Source organism: Curcuma longa, unplaced genomic scaffold, assembly GCF_044706935.1.
Source record: "Curcuma longa cultivar G26 ecotype Majalengka, Jawa Barat unplaced genomic scaffold, ITB_CL_G26_1.1 contig_19045, whole genome shotgun sequence".
NCBI classification, from domain to species: Eukaryota; Viridiplantae; Streptophyta; class Magnoliopsida; order Zingiberales; family Zingiberaceae; genus Curcuma; species Curcuma longa.
Window position 1 is genome coordinate 12,127 of NW_027430983.1, and position 5,619 is coordinate 17,745.

The 5,619-nt window shown below is 37.0% G+C and overlaps 1 pseudogene; it reads right to left on the reverse strand.

Moving 5' to 3' along the window:
- Nucleotides 1-509: 509 nt before the first annotated feature.
- Nucleotides 510-3,686, reverse strand: LOC141817022 (uncharacterized; annotated as a pseudogene).
- Nucleotides 3,687-5,619: the final 1,933 nt, after the last annotated feature.

Here is a 5,619-nt window from a genome sequence, read left to right on the forward strand (position 1 = left end):
TCCAAATCATTCTCAATCGTTAACTGAGATATGGAAAGAAACTAGTTCCAATACCAAATGCCTAGGAACATTATTTAATATGGGTTTTAGATATTATTTCACTTGGATTCTAGAAACCAGTATTGTCATCCAATCCAATGCATGACATCCATTTAGGAACTAGTAAGAAATCATTAGTCAAGATTATTATAATATTTTTGTATGTAATGGGTTTAATATCTTAATTGAATTGATTTCTAATTGACTTTCTAAACACGCTATGTAAAAGAAGATTTTCCAATTAAAATTCATGAGTTAATCTTGACAGACGTTGAAGTGTGCTGAAGCATGCCAAGTGTTAGCACGGCATTACTAAAGCCATACTACTCCAGCCAGAGACCAAAACTAGTTTATTTTAAACTTTGAAATCAGTCCACCAAAATTAGGGGAAAAGTCATGATGGGAACTGGATTTATAAGAAGTTCCTCCCAGTTTCGACCATCATTGACGCCATCATCAAAAATTCAAAATGTGTTAATCCCAACTAATTGGGATTGATTTTCATGCTCAGAAGCAAATCATATCCAGTCTAAATGGGCAAATAATCCTATGAAGGTTGTAATCTGTTTGTGAAAACAAAAGAGAGTGTTTTATTGTGGAAATAATAGCAAAGACTAACCATGCCTCCACATTGTGTTGATCTAATTCGTGCTTAATGTAAAGGACTGTAAAAATAGGATTAAACCATTCATCTTCACTGGTTCACTCTGCAACATTTTCGTTTTTTTATTAAATCAAAATAAAATGGGGATTAGGTCAAAGCAGTTAGCACACTTCAGATTAACTTCAAAATTATTTTGCATTTAGTTGATCTGTTGTTCACATTTCCACTGACCATACATTTGGTCTATAGGTAAAAAAAATGTGTACTTTCCTGGACTGTTTCTAATTTCAGTTTCTTGGTGAAGTTTTGGTGCGTCAATTCAAACTCCCAGCATCTCGCACACCAGAATGATGAGTATATAAAATATTTGGTATGTTAAAAGATGAAGCAAGTGGATATTTCAATAGATAATCTTAGAAAGATTGTCTCATTCTAAGAAAAAGTTAATAAACCTTTTCTTAGTACTTATAACATCATTATCAAACCATGTTTCTCCCAAATATTCTCTCTCTAGTGAGCTCCATGCAACATTCAGTTAAAATGTTATACTGCACTTCCAATGCTGCAACTAGAAGATTAAGCCTATATTCTTACCTAAACAATCTTAAGAAGTTGAATAAAGATGAGATACCTGAGAATACTGTAAAACAATGCATGCTATCATGCCTACTGTTTTTCTAACATGATAGAAAATGATCCCCATTAAATTACTAATTGTCTGCAAAAGGTAACCCTACTCAAATTTGAGCATGTAAAAAGTATGCTAAACTTGTAATATACCCTTAAAGAAGAACAGGCCAAAGATAAAATGATAGCATTTATAGCATACTTATCATATGCACTCGAACAATTCTCAAGAAGATTAACTCCTGACGTGTCTATTACTATGACAGTCTAAATTCTCAGACAATTAGTAGAAAAACTTACCTTGGATTTATAAACAGACAAGCTACAAGTGATTTCTTTGAGTGGCTCCAATGCTCCTCAGTTCCTGTAGATCATGAGCTATCTCTTGAATAAACTGAACACAATGATCTCCAATTTTCAGTAAATTGATATTGTGTTCTAGGAAATTGTGATCTGCCTCAAGTGTTTCCAACCTCTGACTTAACATGTGGCAATTCATTCTTGAGAGAAGCTAGTTCATGGATATAACCTACCTTTAAAAAGTGTTGCTTGTCAATGTCAGATCTGTCACCCAGCAGGACTTAAATGCCTTCTAGATACCTTCTTTTCCAACATAATGTTTTCTCCAATATGAATATTTTCCAAGGGACGATCTTTTATATCTTTGCATCGACCAATTGTGCCAACACCACTTTCTGACATTGCATTTCTTTCACCATCAACATCCACATATGTAACAGGAAGTCCATTTGCATCATCATCATTGATTAAAACCAGAACCATCATCATTTGAAAAAAATATAGAACTTTTTCTCTAACTTTTTAAAACAATTTGATATATATGCCACTTCTTCAGAAAAAATAAGGGGCCCTAATTCAGTAAATTTGGTTAATTTGGTCTCTCCTATGGCTTTCATATTGCAAAGCTTGTATTTCCTTATTTCTTTGAGGTCTCTCCTATGGCTTTCCGCTTCATATTGCAAAGTTTGTATTTCCTTGTTTCTTTGAGCAAGTAATTCATTACATTTCTGGAGTGCTTCATGGTCATACTCAGCTTGCTCTTCCATCATTCTTTGGTACTGCATAGCCTCCATTTGCATAGAAGCCTTCTCCTCTTGCAACCTAGTTATCATGGCCATGGATTGATTTGCAGCAATTGCTGAAGCATTTCTTTCTTCTTCTAATTCCTTGAAGAGAAGGATTATGGACTTCCTGTCCAGTTCTACTTGTCTCTTCAGCCTCTCAACAGCACTTTCCCCTTCAACCTCACCTACAATACCACCTTCTAGTGATTCTAATCCTGATCTATTCCTCTCAAGAGAGAGTGTCTTAGTTATGTTCTGCAATACAGATTCATCATCTTGAGTAAATGATCTGGGACTAGGAGTCATTTCATTCCATGGAGACTCAAGCCCCTGTGCTGCAGATATTTGAGAAATCAGAAGTTTGAGATCTTCCTGCACTCTTGAAGAATCCTTCCCCATAATTACTTCAGTGAATCTTGGAGACAGCAAACTTCTCTTTGTAGCAAGCTTGTAAGCATCATTCAGATCCAAATTAGTACTCATAGTTTGACCAGATTCACTAACCAGATCTTCTTGAACTGTAAATGAATCCTTCCTCATCATTACTTCAGTAAATAGAGATGGTGTGCTTCCACTAGTGCTAATAGCAAGTTTATACGCATCATCCAAATCCATATGAATACTCATGGATTGGCCAGGTCCACTGATCAGATCTTCCTGAATTTTAGGAGGCAAGCTTCCACTAGTAACAAGAACAAGAGCAAAATCATTTAGATCCATATGCCTATTCATAGATTCACCAGACTGACTTGTCAGATCTTCCTGAACTTTAGATGACTCCTTCCTCATCCATGTTAGATTGACCATGCTCATTTGCATCATTGATGATCCTCAAATTGATGTGACTTGCACAAGCATCCTTCTTATCATCAAGGAAGCTAATGAAAGAAGCATCAAGTAACTCAATATCTACTTGATCAAAACAACAACAAATAAAAAAATTAATTACCAAATGTAATTAAAGTATGTATCAGATAGAAGGATGATAACTTACTTCTCACATTGGAGTTTTCTAAAAGGACTTCTGGAGAATCATGTGATCCCATTTGGTATTGCATGGAGATTGATTTAACTTCAATTTGGCTTGAATTGTTGTCAACCGAACTACATCCAGCAGCATTCGAAGATGAAGATGGCTCATTACTAAACTCAGCTACATTTATTTGCTTTTCAGGAGTTGATGCAAAAGGTTCATTAGGAAGCGGTGCAAAGTGAATCAACTTTTCCAAGACTTTATCTTCTGAAATATTCACTGAAGCAGGGTGGATCAACTTCTCTTGGCTTATGTCTCCAATCCATCGGGGATTAACAGCACCCTCGCCTCCAGCCATGGACCGATCTGCATCCGTTGGCCATGGTCCCGCCGCAAATTACCGATCCAATGGTGTTTGGAGCCGTCTGAGCTCCCCGGCACCGCGCGGCAAGGATCAAGCTCCGACACCTGCTTCGCGTATCGGTTCTAACTCACAGGTCATCGCACCAGTGCCGAGTTCGTCCCGCAAGCAGCAGTCTTCCTTGCCGATCGTTGCCAGAGGCAGGCATCAAGATGACGACCCGTCGGGTGCTCGTTCGAGCAGCAAATTGGCGGGGAAGACGGTTGCGAACAAGGAGAAGCCAATGGCAGCAGACTCTGAAGGCCCCTCAAGCATATGCTAGTAGCGAGTAATTAACATCTCAAGAATCTTCTAACCTAACAGAAATGAGGTTTTTATCTGAACTCGTCGGAATTCATTCCAGGAGATGAGCCAAAGATGGGCGGGCACAGAGCGGCCTGGCTCATCCCGCAAAGCATTCGCTCCGCCGTCCAACGGAGTCGATCCTATGGTTCATCGGAGCTGCCAATTCCAGGTCCAGAGGACGTTAAGTAACCCATCGTCACCTTCATGAATCATGACAATGGAGCCTCACACTACAAAAATTAAAGGTATTAGCAACGGACCATTTCCGTTGCTAATCGGTCGCTATTCGAGATTAACGATCGATTAGCCACAGAAAAGGTCCGTCGCGTAATTTTCGATCGCTGACGTCACTTTAGCGACGGAAACATAATTCCGTCGCTAAATAACGACGGGATAAAGATTTCCGTCACTAAATTTTGCGATGGTCGAAAATTCCTGTCGCTAATAATTAGAGACGGATTTTTTTCTCCGTCGTAAATAATAGCCACGGAATAATAAAATTCCGTCGCTATAATTTTAAATAAAATAAAAAAATTATTGGTTTATTAGCGACGGAATTTTAATTCTGTCGCTATTTAGCGACGAAATTTAGAGACATAAGGCTCCCTGTGACAGTACCAATTGTAATAGTTTGGAACAAAACCATTTTTACAGATATGCACTTTCACAGTATCCTCATCACGGAAAGATTTATTTCGACATTTATAATGATTGCACAGACAACGTAACTGCACTATTCATGCATTCTGGATGACTCTTAGCAAAGTTCACAAATTCTTCAACTCCAACATAAAATTTGGCTCGAATAAATCCATCGTATAATCTATTGTATATCCAAGCTTTATTCATATACATTGTAACCTTCTATAAATATTTGTTAAATTAAGAATAATACAAATGGCAATATTTGGTAAAATAATCGTTAAATTAATTTTGTAAGAACCACCTCATGACTTAATGCTCACAAATTATTACTAGTTTAGATTATCTAGAGACTAGAAGAGGAGATCGAACATATTAAGTTTGGTCAAATATGATGCCTCTATTGTTAGTTAATAAGCAAATTAATAGCATGCAGCAATTGCATTAGTTAAACAAAACAATGCAAGAGCAATTGCATTGTTGCACACTAGATTTTATCAATGTATGAAAAAATTGACAAGGTTCCATACTTCAATCTTTTTCTATAAAAAAAACCTAAGCAATCTTATGTCTGCTGAGTTAAATCAGCTGAAGCAAACTTTAAAGTCTCTTTTCAAAATGGGTTCATGTATCTAGTAATACAAGGCTTGGTCATTGGTTGAACCAGTACCTATGAAGTATTTTTTAATCATCTAGATGTTTCATCATGTGATGTTCCTATTACCATATGGATTGTTTTCAATCCACTTAACAAGCCTCATATGATATCTTTGTTGCAGGTTGAACAAGCATGGGATGGTTGAACAAACAGGCACAAAAACATTGCAAAACTTATGTTCATTCACACGCTTGGTTATCCAACACATTTTGTTCAAATGGAAGCTGATAGCTTCTGCTGGATTTCCTGAGAAACAAATTGGTTCTTAGGCCTTATGCTTCTTCT